The sequence below is a fragment of the Oenanthe melanoleuca genome, chromosome Z, assembly GCF_029582105.1.
Source record: "Oenanthe melanoleuca isolate GR-GAL-2019-014 chromosome Z, OMel1.0, whole genome shotgun sequence".
NCBI lineage: Eukaryota > Metazoa > Chordata > Aves > Passeriformes > Muscicapidae > Oenanthe > Oenanthe melanoleuca.
This window is the reverse complement of record NC_079362.1, coordinates 7,022,990-7,040,941: the sequence shown is the minus strand read 5'-3', so window position 1 is coordinate 7,040,941 and position 17,952 is coordinate 7,022,990.

Genomic DNA, 17,952 nt, shown 5'->3' with positions numbered 1-17,952 from the left:
TTCACACAGCTCTCTGAGAGTTTTATCCCTTTTCTATTTCCCACAGCAGTCCTGGCACTCTGGGGTGGAGCTGTTCAGTGTTCTCAACACCACACCTGGTGCATGTGGGATTTCTTCCTCCTTTTTGGTGGGAGTGTGATGGAAGCCACACCACCCACATAACAGCTGGCATCTGGGATGGAAAATGAGGACTAGAGAGAGTTTTGAGGGTAAAAGGGGGAGGAACACCTTTATCTAACCAGGACAAGCAGAGCACACGAGGAGCTGGCAGCTGCAGAAGTCAGTGTGTACAGATGAGGTTGCCCAAATAATTGTTTGGGGGGTGTAATTCAAGTCCTGTGGGAGGTGAAGAAATTTTTCCAGTGGCTTAGACTGGATGTTATTGTCCATGTGACAAAAATTGGATGCTGAAGAAGGATTTGAAGCACTCAGAGATGAGGGGATGAGGTGGAGAACTTGAACAGAGAAAATTCTGCAGATTTAAACCCAAGCTGCTGCCCAGTGCAGAGCTCCCAATTCTGCAAAGGGAAAGTCCTTGCAAGGAAAAGGTTGAGCTCTGGGTGGATGAACCCTCCCCTCATGAAGAAATGCAGGGAAATCAGAGGTTAATGGGGAATTGAAAAGAGTCTGAAATAATTTTAAGTCCAAGTGAATGGATAGTGTCAGTATTGATTAAACCAGGGAGGTGCTGGCAGAAACAAAGCCTCTGTCCTTTAAACTAGAAACCAAAAACGTGAAGAAAGTGAATGGGACAAGGCCAAGGGCAGAATTTTACGTGGTGAATTTAAGGATTAGGTGGGTGTGACCACAGGTGGAACAATCTTGTGTCAGAGCCCAGGGAAGGTGACCAAGCCCAGTGGCCAAGGCAGGAGGAGGAGGGTCAATGTTACCATGTTTGAACAACACACAGCTGCTGAATTCCTAACCCTCTTGACACTGGAAAGATTGTCATTCTAATTTTCCTTTTCCTTTTCCTTTTCCTTTTCCTTTTTTCCTTTTCCCATTTTCCTTTACCTTTTCCCATGTTCCTTTTTCCTTTTCTCTTTTTTTCCTTTTCCTTTTATCTTTTACCCTTTCCCCTTTTCCTTTTATTTTCCTTTTTTCCTTTTCCTTTTCTCTTTTTCCTTTTTCTTTTCCCCTTTTCTTTTTCATTTTTTCCTTTTCCCTTTTCATTTTTCTCATTTCCCTTTTCCCTTCTTTCTTTCCCTTTTTTCCTTTTCCCTTTCTCTTTTTCCTTTTTTTCCTTTTTCTTTTCCCCTTTTCTTTTTTTTCCCATTTTCCTTTTCCTTTTTTCTTTTCCCTTTTTTTTCCTTTTCCTTTTATCTTTTTCCCTTCCCCTTTTTCCTTTCCTTTCCTTTTATTTTCCTTTTTCCCTTTTCCTTTTTTCCTTTTTCTTTTCCCCTTTTCTTTTTCATTTTTTCCATTTCCTTTTTCTCTCCCTTTTCTCTTTTTCCTTTTCCCCTTTTCCTTTTCCCTTCCCTCCTTTTTCCTTTTCCCCTTTTCTTTTTCATTTTTTCCATTTCCTTTTTCTCTCCCTTTTCTCTTTTTCCTTTTCCCCTTTTCCCTTCCCTCCTTTTTCCTTTTCCCCTATTCCTTTTTCCCTTTCCCATTTTCCTTTTCCACTTCCCCCCTTTCCCCTTTTCCCCCTTTCCCCTTTTCCCCTTCTCCTTTTCCTCTTTTTCCCATGTACCTCCACGCACAAAGAAATTTCAGAAATTTCAAAGGAACAGATGTAATTTCACAGAAACATAAACTCAGTGCTTAAATCACCACATTTCACCATCAATTGCACCAACTGCAAAATCTCTTTGCACCTTTGCATCAATGAGTTTCACCAGCAGACCCAAAGCCTAAGGGCTCTGTGAGAGGAGAATATTTGGCAGAAATATACATAATTCAACATGAAAACTCAGTGTCTTGAGCACTTTTCCTGGTTCCAATAACAGGTGTGGTTTGCTTGCTTGTTTTTGTTTGTGTTATTTGTGCAGCTGGTGAGGGAAAACTTTGGGCAGATTCATCAGTAGATTCATATTTTAAATTTTTTCCCAAGTGACAGCACTGCATTGATAAAAACATAAATATTTCCCAGTTCTGGGTTCTAGTACTACCACACTGACAGGAGTATTTGCTTTATTTTATGTTCTGTTAGAGAGAGAAAAGCTGTTGTTATATGCATATAGAGAAACAAAACAAAAAATTGGTTTTGTTAAAACTGGTATTTTTCTGAGACTAAGAATTGTATTTATTCCACACCACCACCACCACCAACAGTACAAAATGAAGGAAACAGCCCCACAGCAAAAAAACCAAACAAAATACCCCCAAAAGCCAATTCCCTCCTCCCAAAAAAAATACAACCCATCCTCCCAGAAAAAATTGACCAAGGAAAGGAGAAAGGATTCTTGGCAAAGGCTGCATGAAAATCACATTTGATGAAGGATAAGGTCTGACAAGTGAACCAGGTCAAGCAGCACACATTATCTCTTCTGAGTTCTTCTGATTCATGCTTTTAATTTAATGCTAGCTCTATTTAAAGCTCACTTTTTTCTTTTTTTTTTAGCGATTTTTTTATTTTTATTTTTATTTTTTATTTTTATTTTTTTAAATTAAGAATGTCTGCTGACCATTGGAAAAGCAGTAATTTGCTTTGGAAAAAAATACCCAACAAAACACAAGGTCCCCTTCATTTGCTCACAGTTACTAAAAAATTCACTTCAGGGAAATTCAGGGAAACTCAGGAAATTCAGGAAAATTCAGGGAAACTCAGGGAAAATCAGGTAAACTTGGGGAAACTTAGGAAAATTCAGAGAAATTCAGGGAAACTCAGGGAAATTCAGGGAAATTTGGAGAAATTCAGGGAAACTCAGAGAAATTCAGGGAAACTTGGGGAAATTCAGGAAAATTCAGAGAAATTCAGGGAAATTCAGAGAAACTCGGAGACTCAGGGAAATTCAGGGAAACTCACATAAATTTGGGGAAATTCAGGAAAATTCAGGAAAATTCAGGAAAACTCAGGGAAATTCAGGACAATTCAGGGAAACTCAGGAAAATTCAGGGAAACTCAGAGAAATTTGGAGAAATTCAGGAAAATTCAGGGAAACTGAGGGAAACTCAGGAAAATTCAGAGAAATTCAGGAAAATTCAGAGAAACTCGGAGACTCAGGGAAATTCAGGGAAACCCACAGAAATTTGGAGAAATCCAGGAAAATTCAGAGAAACTCAGGGAAACTCAGGAAAATTCAGTGAAATTCAGGGAAACTCAGTGAAATTCAGGGAAATGTAGTGAAAACAAGCGTTGGTCACTGGCTCACAACCCAAAACCTGGCAAGTGCAGTTCGCTCCCGGGTGCAGTCCCTCTCTGGCTGTATGGGCAAACGAAAATAACCCTGATCAGAGAGCTGCAAACCACTCTTGCTGGCTGAATTCTGGCACAGCAAGGCTGAAGGATTTGTGATTTTACAATGAGACCTTCATGTCAGGGTGGTTGAAGACCGGAGGGGAGGGAGAGGGGAGAGGAAATTGTGGTTCCAAGTTCACCTGCGAGCGCGACCCCGGCGCTGTCTGCGTCCGGGTTCTAATTAGACAATATTCCTGGTCTAGACTGCAGTCGTGATTGAAACCAGACCTGACGCTCTCCTTTGGAGGAAAACTGAGTCAGGCCTTTATTAACTTGCAGTTATTAACTCCACCAGGTACAAAGGAATCATTGAGCTGAAACTGTTTTTGGGTTTTGGGCTGTAAATGCTTTCCACGACCCAGCTGTACGTGGGACAGTGTGGCAAACGTGGCTGTTTCCTCACTGAGCATTCCATTAAGAGCCTGCCTCTGAACAGGAATGACTGTGGACACCTAGGACTGGCCACAAGAAGGTTTTTTGCTCCAATGGAGCCCAGCACGGTTTGGGCTTTGTGGTCCACCACAAGCCCAAGGACTGTTCACAACGCTGGCACAGCCTCCTCCTCTCCCTTCTCCTTTGGCCCCAGTTGGTGCCTCTGGCTGGTCCCAACGAAATAAATTGGGCCAGCAGACCAGCTCCTTTGTAAGGCCTTTGTTAAAAATCAGCTCTGGTGGAAAGTTCAAGGTGTCACACTCACCACCTCTGCTCCTGAGGGACAAGCCAGAGGAGGAGAAATGCAGGTTTATCTGTAGGCAGAGCTGGGGCCTCCATACCTGTGGAAATCCCAAGGGAAAGAACACTGGCTCATTGTCAGGGGGTGTCATTTTAGCAGGGTGCTATTATGGTTGTGGTAATGGGACAAAGCACCTTGAGCTGATAAATTAGTTTTTTCCTCTATTTTCCCAACCTGGGGACACTATTCTCAGATGCAGAAGTTATTTGAGCTCGTTGTTTTAGGGGTTTTTAACTCTGAATTGTGTCCCAGCGTCCTTTGCATCCCTATTCATTTGCATACAGTTCACTGACATCACTCTTGACCAGCCACAGGTGCCATTTTAGGGAAGCAGAGGAGGCATTACCTGATGGGAGGGGAAGGGCATTTGGGTAAGACAACTGGGGACCAAAACAGAGTGAGGCCAATAATTTAACATTAACAATTAACAGTAATTAAGAACCAGAACAGAGTAAGGCTTGAAATTTAACATTAGCATGGAAACCAAACAAACTTAGGAACTGGTTCCTAACACCAAGATCCAGGCCCACCAAAGAGCTTGGGAACCTGAGCTGAAATGCATCCAGCACTTGCTGGTGTTTTGGTAGGTTCAGTTCTCAGCCTGCTGGGGTGTTACCCATCAGCAGATGGACTCCACCACCTTCTCCAGAAACCTCTGAAGTCACAGCTGAGTGTAGTGTGCAGAAGTGGGAAGGTTTATTTATTCTGCTTTGTTGCAAGGTTTTTGTGCATTTTCTTTTCCTGCAGCAGAGATTTCTTCATTCCTGGAGGGAGAAATCATCTCCCCATGTTGCTTTCTTCACCTTTGCCTTTTTATTTAGTACTTGCTCACAAGAGGAAATCTGCATTACAAGGACCAAGCACTGGATTGCAAGTGTGGTAACTGCACTACTTAGTTAGTGGCTTGCCTTCATTTTCCTCTGTCTTCATTCAGAGTCAGGATTGAAAACACGAAGGAGACAAATTTTCTTGTGTTTGGGCTTGATCGTTTATTAAATCTTATCTAAAGTACAGAGAATTCTGCAACACTTCCAGCTACCAGCTAAAAGTGAGTAGAATGGAGGTGAACTTAGTTAGTTACAAGGTCTTTTAAAGCCAAACAGTCCAACAGAGAGCTAACACCTATATTATTTATACTTTTGACCCAATAACCAAACTCCTGTGACCCTCAATGCAGCACCTGTCCAACCAACTGTCCAACTAGAAACTTCTGCCTGAAATCATGAAGAAGAAGGAAGAAGAAGACAGAGAGACTCAAAATCCTCCATCTTGTCCCATACCTATCACTATATTCTAAAACCCCAAATTCCAAACCCTTCACCCTGTGAGATCACACATTCTATTTAACCACACACGAGTGATTTTAACTCCATCACTCAAATTTGGAATCCCTCTCCAAGGCCTCAGGTCAAAAGCAGAGTTCTCCTGAGGGTCAGTGTCAGAAAGCTCAAAAATCCCAGATTTCTGGGTTCCAACACACTGGGTATCTCTTTTTGTACTAAGTTTAGAAGTCCAAGGGTTTCCCTGTGCCCTGGACACACAGAGAGGCCACAGGGAGGTGGTGGAAGAGGGGTCCAGATGTGGCACGTGGGGACAAGTTTTAGGGATGGTTATGGTGGTGCTTTAATACATCCTATTTTTTTCCCCTAATTAATTCCTTGCACAGCTTTTTGCCACATCTCAAAAACACACAAAAGTGTTAATAATTTAATTTTTCTAAAACTTAAATTATTTCAGTTTCCTAATCAAGCAGGTGTGACAGGACTTGCTTTCTTTGGTAAAGGGGAACAGATAGGCAAGAAATTCAAAATGTTGATTTAATTGTTTAATCTCACAAATGAGATTCTCTGTGGAAAAAAAAATACCTGCAGAGTAGGTACTTTGGGTAGATTTAGTGGGTCAGAGTCTGATTTGTGCCTGTCAGGATCAGCTGGTGGGAGATTGCAGCAGGCTGCTTGTGTTTTTAAAGCACATAAATGACTGTGCAATGTTAATAAATCACACTCAACCTTCATTCTCCTGAAAAGAAATTAATTTTAATGTGAAAAAAACCCAATGGCATTGCCCAGTAGCAGTTTGTGCTAATGGAAAACACTTGAAATCCATCAATGTGGTTTAACCTGAGACATTTGTGTGACAGAGCAAGTGCCAGCAGCTGCCTGGAGCCCCACTCTTCAGTGTGATTTTGGTGATGAGGAGGAGATGACTGGGTGAAATCAGCACAGGGAAGGAGCTCTTGGTTCCTCTGGGTTCAGGGTAGCCTGAAAAGTACCAGGGGGCAGAGACCTCCCCTCTCCTGGGGGACTGAAAAATCTTCTGCTGGGTATTTTACCTGGTCCTCCACTGATAAGATCTGCCAATTAAAATTACTAGAGTGATGTCATTGCCCCAATTAAGCTGCAAACTAGACCCTTTGTTGAAGTCAATAATATGGATTATTATTTAACAGGAAATGTGAAGCTGAAAGGGAGATAAGAACAAGGCTGGGGGTGGGCTGGAAGAGAAAGAAAAACCCAGATAAAAGGACTAAGCAGGAAAAACATCACCACTGTGCAGATTCTGATGAAGTCCTCTTGATGCTTTTCCTCTATTCTTCCTGGTGGCTGCAGAGCACTGAGTGGTGGAGGGGAGAACCCAGGGAACACAACCTCTGCTGGATTTGCACCCCCAGAGCACCTGGCAGCTGCTGTGAGCAGAGCTCCTGTGATTGTTTGAGCCTTTGGCACCAACACCTCAGCTTGGCCAGCACTGGGCCCAGTTTAGTTAATCAGAGTCCAGTCATTAAGCAGAGTCCAGGCTCTCACATTCACTTTCTCACAGGTTGCCTCAGTTATTTTTTTCCCCATGGTCATGGTTCCAGCATTCCAGCTCACTGCTTGTCCCCTGAGACACCTCTAAATTCTGGGCACTTTTGATGCCTGGAGAGGCTCCCTGGAACAGAGTTAAAGGAGTGGAGCAGGGATTTATTAAAAGACCTTCCAAGGATTCACCTTGAGCAGTACAAGAGCCTGGCCATGGCTACACCCAAGAGGGACTCAGACTAGTAACTTTTCACACTTTTATCAGTTCTGGTCCATTTCCACATTGGGGTTCACTGTCCCATCCCAGCTCCAGGTTCTGCAGTCCCACCCTCCCAGATTCTCTCCTCCATTCTCTCTGTTTGCACTTTTTGGGGCTGGAGCTGCAGCGTGTCCTTGGTTCTGGGCTGGAAAAGGATTGTTTGTGTGACTGAGCTGGGAGGAGAACTTGTGACACTTGTATGAAGTTCAGATTTACACACTAATGCAGTGCAGAGTCTGGAAAATAGGAAAACTAAAACCTAAGGCATTCCTTTCATTCTGCACATCAGAAAATGAGACGTAATCACACACACCAAGCTGCTCCCACAGCTGAGCATCCCTCCTGGCCACTCCTTTATGTGGGAAGGGAATCTGTGTCCTCATGCAGGGCTGGAATTCCTAAAGAAATATCACCCACCTGCATCCAGACACCTGGTCCCGCTCTCTGCTGCAGACAGGAGGTGATGCACCCAGAACATGCAGGCTGTGGTGATCCAGCCCTCCCCCTGCAGCAGCAGAGCAGGAAAGAATTGATGATGAAAGCTGGAAGTGTAATAATAATGGAGCTTGGTTGTCACGTAGAAAACAAGAGACAAACACAGACTAATGAGAAACAGAGTGGCCTGAGAGGAAGGGAGAAACAATGCCTGTACTATGGGGGGAAACATGAGAAAGGCAAATAAACTGCCAGCTGCAGGAGTTTATTGCAAGGGAAAAAAAAAAAAAAATCCCAAACCAAACCATTTTGCTAACAATGACAGAAAAAGACTGGAAGTGTGTGCCAAGTGGAGAGTGACAGTGACATCCTTGGACAATATGGTTTTCACTGCTTCCCAGGGGAAAGCTGGAGCAGCAAAGCCAGGAGCTGTTTTGCCCAGATAAAGTTTGCATGGAAGCATGTTCAAGCAGGCAAGCTCCACACCTGGCTCAGTGGGGTTGAAAATCAGAATTGTGCTGGGTATAATTCTCCACTGTGGCCAGCACTGCACCACAGGTGGCCAAGACCTCTGCACTGCATTGGTGTATAAATTGTCACAAGTTCTCCTCCCAGCTCAGGCACACACAACAATCCTTTTCCAGCCCAGAACCAAGGACACGCTGCAGCTCCAGCCCCAAAAAGTGCAAACAGAGAGAATGGAGGAGAGAATCTGGGAGGGTGGGACTGCAGAGCCTGGAGCTGGGATGGGACAGTGAACCCCAATGTGGAAATGGACCAGAACTGATAAAAGTGTAAAAATTTGTGACCTGGGATCCATCTTGGGTGTAGCCATGGCCTGGCTCTTGCACTGCCCAAGGTGAATCCTGTGAAGGATTTTTAATAAATAAAGGTGTGTGGGTATGGCTAAGTGATGAGGGCTGCAAAACTTCTTCTCTGCCATAAACCATTGCCTCTGCCTTCAGCAGGGAGCTGGGATTAGGGAGCAGTCAGGAATTGTCAGTGGAGGGAGTCCTGACACTGAAAGTTGCAGAATTTTGGAGCTGCTCGTGTCACAGCAGGAGAGGGGGGCTCTGGACAAAGGAGGGGGATCAGAGTAATTTCAGGTGTCTGGCAGGTGGAGAGGAAGATAAAATGAGCATTAAGAGCCAGTGTGTGATGGTCAGGGTGCTCTGAAGGACAAAACACCCCTTTTTGTGAGTTTTTTCCACATGGCCCCTTCCTCCAGCTCTGAACATTCTGCAACCTGAAAAGCAGCAACAAAAGGGGGTTTTATGGTGTCTTTATCAATAAATGCCAGTTTCCTTGCATGTCTGCTTTTCATTCACCTGGAAATCATCTCCTACACTGGATTCTCCCTTATGACACAGGCAAGGCTCCGTGTGTGCCTCCCTCCCTGTCCCTCCCCTGCTTTCTGCTCTGAGCTGCAGTTTTCACACAGCCCCTGTCAGATGCATCTCTTGAGCGTCTTTCTTTGTCCAAAAGCTGTTGCCAGAAGTCTCAGAGCTGTTTCTGTGACGTGTCCTCGGGGGACAGTGCCCTGAGCTGCTCTGGTCACTCTCTGCTTTCATCTCCTGCACTGTCAAATTGTTCTCACCCCTGATGCCCCTGCCCATCAAACCTGCTCTCCCTGTAAATACCCTCAGGCAGGAAACCCATTAGCAGATGGACTCCATGACCTTCTCCAGAAAGCTCTGAAGTCACAGCTGTGTGCAGTGTGCAGAAGTGAGGGAAGGTTTATTTATTCTGCTTTGCTCCAAGTCTTTTTTTTTTTTTTTTTTTTTTTTTTTTTTTTTGTTCCCTGTGGCTGGAGATTTCTTTATACCTGGAGGGAGAAATCATCTCCCCATGTTGCTTTCTTCACCTGGTTATTGCCTTTTAATTTAGTACCTGCTAACAAGAGGAAATCTGTGTTTCAAGGACCAAGCACTGACAGAAAATGCTTCTTCAGCCTCCTGCTGGAGAGATCTCACACTGAGGAGGTGGAGAGACATCCTTTGTTTGGGGAAAGAGAAAAACAGCCCCTGAGGGAACTCTTTTCCAGTGCAGCTGGTGGGAACAAGGTGCAGGCCAGGTGTGGGGCTGGTCAGGAGCCAGGCAGTGCTGCCTGCACAGATAATTTTGGGATTATCCCACCAAACCCTGTGGGACACAGCTCTCAGAGCAGTGTGGGTGGAAAAGCCACTGACAGAGAGGCCACAGACAGCCAAAGCCACATTTGCAAAGCATCCACAAGGAGAGGGGTGGGCAGCAGTCCTTGGGAAGGGTCCTAGCTGGGAAAATTTTGGAGTTTTGGATGGAAAAGTCTCATCTCCTGCTGCTCAAACACAATGGGGGAAGGGAAGTGGGGCTTTGTACATTCACTGCAGAAAAATAGGAGAGCACCAGGCAAGTATCTGGTTTCTTCACCAATTACTGCTAATGGAAACAGCCTGCCTGTCCCTGAATTTTGGCTAACTGCTGGAATTGCAAAGGGTGACAGTGCTGTGGGATCACCCCACAGAGAGGATGCTCTCTCATGCTCTGTGCTCTTCCACAGGGAAGACTGAAATTAATTTTTTTAGCCCTCTTTCCCCGTTCCTGTCCTTCCTCAGGGACCAGACCTGGCTGCTGTGGTTTCCTCCTCCCTGTCAGAGCACTGACCTGGCTCTTCCCTGGCCCCAGCCCAGGGTGCTGTCTGCAAAATCTGGTGGAATTAGAGCGTTTAGCAAGTGGTATTTTTATTGTAATGCCCTCCTCTCCTTTTCCTTTTGCTGTAGGAACTGCTGAGACACCAACAAAGCAAACAGAAAATATAAAACCTCCGATTTAAACCGTGATGAGCAGCTTGCTCTGCTGCACGTCAATAGATTCCTGAGCTGCAGAACACTTGCAAAAAACCCTGCTGACAGCACACACGTGTTTATTGGGAATGAAAGCGATACCTAGGAGGTTAATCTCTGCAGGGACAACAGGGTATCTCCAGAAACAGCAAAAAGAACTCCTAAAATGACAGCGGTGGAGCAGCAGAGGGCATCCACAGCCTGCGTTTGGAGGATGCAGGATGGGGAGTGCTGGCTCAGCAGGACAATGCTGCCTGAACCAGTGCTTGGAAACCCTGCAGCTGAGGGCAGAGAGGCACCTCCTGCTGCAGCATCCTCGGAAAAATAAAAATATGAGGGAGGCACACAATGCTGGCGCCGGAACAGAGCGGGCAGTGTGATAAACGGGGCAGGTCCTCTGTGCTGAGCCTGCCTCTCCAGCCTAAACCCAGGCTTTGCTGCGGATTAAACAAAGCCATGTGCTGCTTGCAGCGTGGTTTTCCAGCCTGTGCCCCCCTGGAACAATAGCTCAGTGAGCTGGGCAGAGGGGGAACGGCCCGTGAACAATGAGAGAGGGAGCTGGCTGCTCCCAGCTCCCACCCAAAATCCCAGGCAAAGGCTTTTCCTGGCAGGGAAACGGGAATCCTGCCAAGCTGCTGGTGCATTGTCACCATTCTGCATCAATTGGATTCAGATTTTTGGGAAGGTTCTTGGAGCAGCGGATGGAGCAAGGCTGGATGTGCCAACCTTCCCTGGCGCTGTTTTTCCTTTGGCCTTTTGCTGTTTCCTTTTAAAGGGGTTTTGTCACAAATGGAGGTTTGTAAGATGGCTGCAGAAATCTGAGACCTTTAGAAATCCGCCCTGCACGTCCAGCTCCGAGCAGGGAGCCTGGGGAAAACAGAAACGGGCAGCGCTGGGTCATTCCTGCGCTGAGAACACTTCTCCTTGCGTTTCACATCCTGTAAATTAGGATAAAACCAGACCGTTTCACCCCAGGGTGAACAGCAGAGCTCCTGCAGCCTCAGGGCAAGTTTTTTTCCGCGAATACAGAGATAAAGAACCTTGGCTTGCAGGGGATAGGCAATGAAATTCCTCTTGAAGAAGTGGAAGTGGTGACCATGACCCTTTGTTGGGATGGATTTTCCTTTCTCCTAGGGATATGAGGCACTTCCCTCTTTGCCTTTTTTCTCCTCCATTTCAGAGAGAAAGAGGATTGCTAGAATATATTGAACCCAGTGCAAAAATATACAAGTTTTAATGTATTTTTTTTTTCAGATGCTTGCATTTCCTCTGACTCCAGAAACTGATAGTTCAACTGCAAGGCTGATGCTCAGCGAGGAAAAGCAAACCCAGAACAAAACCACCAACATGCCAGTGAAATAAATGGTGCCTGAAATGCAAACTAAATGTCTTCACAGTTCAAAGCAGCTCTCAGAGGCACAGGCACTGCCCTGAACATTTCCTGTCCCAGGATCTCATTTGTCACCAGCTCCATTTCCAGCCAGGCTGGGGGCTGCTTTCTCAGGAGCTGTGGGAAACCTGGTGAGCATCTTCTCTTGGCTTTCCCACTGGCCCTGGCTGGCACAGAGCAGCATCCCTGTCCTGCCACAGTGACACCTGGAATGGAGCCTGGACAGAAAAATTAAAATAATTTAGAATTTATTTGTAAGGATAAAGTGGGCATTTGTTAAAGGCCTTCAATAAATTCACTTTGGGCTGCCAGAAACATCCCAGAGGCTGCACCCAAGGCGGTCATGAGTTTTTCACATAATTATAAGTTTGATAATTTACATATCTGGGGTTAATCCTCCAATTACAGCTTCAGGTAATGAAGTAATTTACCCCCAGTTTGCTCCCCCCAAGTCACTTTATTTATACTTTTTTGAGACATGAGGCTGTGGTGTCTCCTTGAGTTTCAGAGGGATTGTTTTGCATGACCAAAATGTGAACACAGTAACTCTCTATGTGCAGCTCATAGTTAAACACTCATGAATGATCTGAAAAATTAAAAAAGCAAAAATCTTAAGGCACCAAGAGCTCAGGACCACACCTCACAAGACCTCAAGTCCAGGCAAATGTTCTCCTGGGGGTCAGTGCCTGCCAGCACAGAAAATTTGAAATTCTCAGGGTGACCAGGGCTCCAACCCAGGCTCTTCCCAAAAGATGCCAAGTGCAGCTGGCTTTGGTGCTTCCACCAAGGCTCCTGTGAGTGAATTCCCTCCCTTCCCAGCCTTTACCTGCCCTTCAGCCTCACCCCTGCTTGCAGCACCCTCCCTCACACATTTTGGGCTGCCAGGACCTGAGAGAGGCTCTGAGGTGCTGACAAAACAGACAAAACTCAGATTTCTGACGTTTTCTGGGGTGTTCCACCAGGAGAGGCACAGACAACCAGCAGGATTTTCTCCTGGATTCCAGCAGAACTTCCTCAGACACAAACTTTGGCTTGTGCATCACCAGGGCATGTGAGCCCTTGGTTGCTCTGTGGACACAAAGAAACCTTCAGGTTTTTTTTTTTTTTTGAGCACATGGGAAAGATTATGTCAGGGTGAAAATGTGGGAAGGGAAGGAAGTGGAGCCCAGAATATTTTCCAGAGGTGTGGATAAGTGTGAAGATTTCATGCCATTCAGCCAGTCATTATCTTTTATCTCTTCTGGAAAGCAAAACACCAGTAAAATGGAAGTGTTATGTTTAAACCCTTTTCCAGAAAGCTGAATTTATTCAGAAGGGATTTTTTTTTTTTTTCCTGGAAGCAAGGATCAGTAATGACTTTTGTGGGAATTATCCAGCTCCTATTGTTGAGCTGAGTCTTCTTTCTTCATGATTACCTTCTCCCAAACACAGTTTTTATTAAAGCAGCTCTGGAAAGGTTTTCCCAAATTGAGCTCTTCAAAAGAGAATAATTCTTCTTGGTTTATGGGCCAAATTTTCTAATGGGTTGGTTAGTTGGATTTGTTCATTTTGTGTGAGGTGAGGCACCAAGTAGAAAAAGACAAGTTTTAATATATCTTCATGATTCCTTTTCATGTTTTAATGTAACTAGCCAATCAGAAAACATGGAAGAGATGGATACCTCCTAAACTTTGGGGAAAATAAACCTGTCTCCAGGATTTAGGCTCCAGAGCAACGACTGGGAGGTGATAACAGTCTGGAACTGAAGAAGAAAAGGCAATCTTTTATTTTTTTTTTCATCCTTTGCTCTGAAGAGGTTTTCCTCTCAGAAGAAGAGAACTGATGGATATTATCTCTGTTTATTTTGACTGCCCATCTTGAGAAGGAAATTGGTCTCATTTCTGTATTATCGAGACTGAGGAAGGCTTGGAATATTTTGAATAAGAAAAGAAAAGAAAAGAGAAAAAAAAATTAAAAAAAAAAAAAAGAAAAAAGAAAAAAAGAAAAAAGAAAAAAGAAAAGAGAAAAAAAGAAAAAAAAGAAAAAAGAAGAAAGGAAAAAGAGGAAAAAAATAATTTAAAAAAGTCAAAGTAGTCTTGGCATTATGCTGGCCTACTATTTTTTTTTTCTAGAAGCATCATTGTGGATACAAATGGATTAGCACATAATGTTGAAATATTGTGAATATGCTGACATCTCATTGTTTTGCTCAGGAAGTAGTTTGTCATTGTTACCAAAAAAAAAAAAAAAAAAAGTAACATGACTGTTTCAAAGCTAATTGAGTGTGTTGCAAGAACTTTTAAATTCTGAAGTAAACCCACTGGTCAATAACCAACTGTTTGTCCTTAGATGGAAAGGGCTTCCCATATGAGAAGTGGGAAAGTCTCCAGATGACTGGTAGGAATTTATTCAGATTAATGTCATGGTCATGCTCAAAGGAGCCAGTGAGAAGCCAGAGAAGTGAGACATCAGCCTCAACAGCTTTGCAAGGGAGGAAGTTGATATTAAAAACCTCTCCTTTTCCAGAGCTCATTACCAGAGAGGTGGAATTTGGGAGGGTGGGTTTGGCAGGCTCCAAATCTGGGCGAGGAGCACTTTTCAGTGTGAGAAAAGCACTTTTCAGCTTCCTCTCACAGCATCAGCACTGCAGCAGCACCCAGCCCTCACACCCCAAAATCAGGTGTTTTTCCTGGAGGGGGAAGGGGAGTTTCTCCCCACCCTGGCTCAGGACAGGTCTCAGTGGAGCAAGGTTTATCCCTCTGGGAAACCCTTCCAGGCTCACCAAAGCCTGGTGTGAAAATCTGGGAGAGCTGAGGTGTGCCAAGGAGGGGAACCCCCAGGGAAGCCAGGGCTGAAAAAACCCTGAGGTTCTGTATATTTGCTGTGGTTGAAAGCCACTGAAAAAACAGGGGTGGCTTGAAGTGTTGGTTGACAGATTTATCCTTTGTAAGGCAAAGAATATTCCTGTATTCCTTTCCTTTCCTTTCCTTTCCTTTCCTTTCCTTTCCTTTCCTTTCCTTTCCTTTCCTTTCCTTTCCTTTCCTTTCCTTTCCTTTCCTTTCCTTTCCTTTCCTTTCCTTTCCTTTCCTTTCCTTTCCTTTCCTTTCCTTTCCTTTCCTTTCCTTTCTTTCCTTTCCTTTCCTTTCCTTTCCTTTCCTTTCCTTTCCTTTCCTTTCCTTTCCTTTCCTTTCCTTTCCTTTCCTTTCCTTTCCTTTCCTTTCCTTTCCTTTCCTTTCCTTTCCTTTCCTTTCCTTTCCTTTCCTTTCCTTTCCTTTCCTTTCCTTTCCTTTCCTTTCCTTTCCTTTCCTTTCCTTTCCTTTCCTTTCCTTTCCTTTCCTTTCCTTTCCTTTCCTTTCTTTCCCCTTGTTGTTCTTTCTTTAAAAATAAAAATATTTTATAAAATCCTCATCCTTCCTGGCACCTTTCTGTTTTCCCAGGCACCCAAATTTACCCACGGGGAACCACAGGCACTCTTTAAAATGCCACTGGGATGCTGCCTAATCCCATAAACATCCTGGATTCTAATACACATTTACCCTGGGGGAAAGCAGCAACAAGGTGATTTAAATGGGTTTTCCCCACTCTTTCACCAATACATGTAACTCTCTGTTAATATTCAAAACATGCTTAATCCACCAAGGTGTGTCTGCCCCTGTAAAATCCCAATGTTTAGACACCAATGGAAATGACCATTCCCAATCCCTTCCTTTTTTTTCCTCATTTACAGCTTGGATGCATCCCTGGGCTCTGATGCTCTGGTGGCTGGGCTATTGATTATTCAAAGTGTGTTTCTCTCATTGTCTTCTGCCAGAAAGAGCCTGCTCTGCATAAAAAAAATAAAATAATAAAATAAATCCCATGACTAGGCATGTAAGTTCATGGCTGCAACCCAGCACATTGTGTTTTCAGTCAGAGATTTGTCTCCAAAGGAAAGAAAAAAAAAAAAAAAAAAAAAAAAGCAGAAGTGCCAAACAGAGGCAGCTGGGTGCTCACCTGGGGTTTGAAACCAAGATTCACATTCCCAGCACTCTCACATCCCTTTGGATTGCCCTCAAAATTGATGTCCCATGGTAACTGGGTTAAGTGGTGTTTTGAGGTCCCTTCCAACTTGATTTGTCCCATGATTCTATGATAAAATGCATCCAAAAAATAAGAAAATCAGTCCTTGGAGCTTTCTAAAATGTTCCTGCAGATAAATGCAGAATTTGGGTACCTTAGAAAGGGGCCTGCAGTTCATTTTACCATGCTCAGAGTGCTGTGACACCTTTCAGGGTAAAGCTCTGGGTGTTCAAACTGAACCAATCCAACTAACTCAGTCAGAGGGTACTGATCTTAATTCAATTGCCTTTTGTGGGCTCTCTTAAATTGGTTTACATTTGCTGTCTTTTGGCACATGTTAAAGCAGAAATAAATGCTAAGTCAATAAATAGTCCTTCCCTGACTGGAATAATAGAGCTTTTAGGAGGAAGATTGCTATGTGCTTTTTCAGTGCCTAAGAAAACAGAGCTCTTATCTCTGTTTAAGTAAAAATTATAACCTAAAGTTGTTTATTTGACTGCATTTATCCAATTGTTTCCACTCTGATGTGTTGTGATGGAAGTAGATCTCTACAGCTCCACTGAATTGGTTGATCCTGGATCACAGGGCACTGATTTCTGCTCCATTTGACAGCAAATGAAGGACAACATATAGAGGAATTAATTAATTCCTTTACTTCATACAGCTGTGCATATTAGTGTGATTATCAACAGGTTTAGTGAACAAAAGCCCATTTATGGGTAACAGCAACAACAAATAATGAGCGTGGAGGGTCATGGCTTTTGTCTTGTGGCACAACCTCTACAGTTGTCCCATTCTTTTGTTTTGTGCCAGTCTGAATTAATTAGATTGAAGCTGGTGGTGAAGTAAGATGATTTTGAATGTCAAAAATAATTCTCTGCACATTATTTTGGACAAGTTCCTGCTCCTGCTTGGGCTGAAACTGAAATAGATGACAGTAGTTCCACTGACTCTGAACTCAAAGATTGTAACTGACAGTGAAATCTGTTTCCATATTCTGTTTCTATTTAAAATGTGTTGGAAATGTCAATGAATTCCTATCCTTAGATTAATAGCAACATTTCTGTCTTTTACAAACTGGATGCCTACAGGAGACGTCAGAGTGAGGACTACCAGAACATGGAATAAAGGTGCTTGAGGGAAAGGTGGTGGAGTGGTTGTACCTAAATCTCCTCTTTTTGAGTCACCTTGGTGTTTTTCTCCTCTTTAAAAGGAGTTGGACTGTGATGATAAATCCTTCTACTAGAGGTACTGTCCTTCCCATCCTTTGAGATTTCCCTTGTGATTTTTGTGCCCCTGGAGGTAATTTTTCTAAGCTAAATTAAAAAAAAAAAAAAAAAAAAAAAAGCAAAAAAGCAGCTTCGATTGAGTCACAGAAGTTGAATTATAAAATACGCTGCAATTGAGTCACAAAAATGAAAAATATACATGAAACCAGAACTGGGCATTTTGTTTCACATTGGTGGCTAGGAGTGGCAGTGAAAATTAAAGGCAGTTTCTTTAATAGCACATTTAAATGCTCTCTTCTGCAGCAGACTTTCATGCTAAAATAACAAAAAAGAGAATAAGTAAAGAGGAGGACAGCAATCTTTCCTTAAGTGGGGTGTTATTTTGCTGATGAGGTAAACCCAACTGACATCAAGAATGGCTTAAATCTGCCAACTACAAGCTGATGTTGGCTCTGCCTTTCCCCCCAAAATAAAGTCAAGCCACCTTCCATGGTTCTCCATACTGAACACATTTGGGGTGCAATTAAGAGAAATAGGGTGCAAAAGGGAATGTGGAGGTGGTGTCGTGGGCCTGTAAGTGAAGCACTGAAATCTAGAATATTTGGGGCTAGAACATTCTAGAATATTCAAAACTGGGCTTACATCATGTTAAAGCAAGAACAATAAACCACAGCTGCCAGGGGGGCAAGGGAAGCATTTGGGACATGAGAAATCCCAAATCAGGGTCGTGCTGGAGAGCACCAGTGCTCCTTCTGAACCCCAGACAGCAGCTGGCACAGCTGGGCCACCACAGCTGGCTCTGGAGAGCCACAGCTGGCGGCTCACCCAAGCAGGAGGGCTGGTGGGTT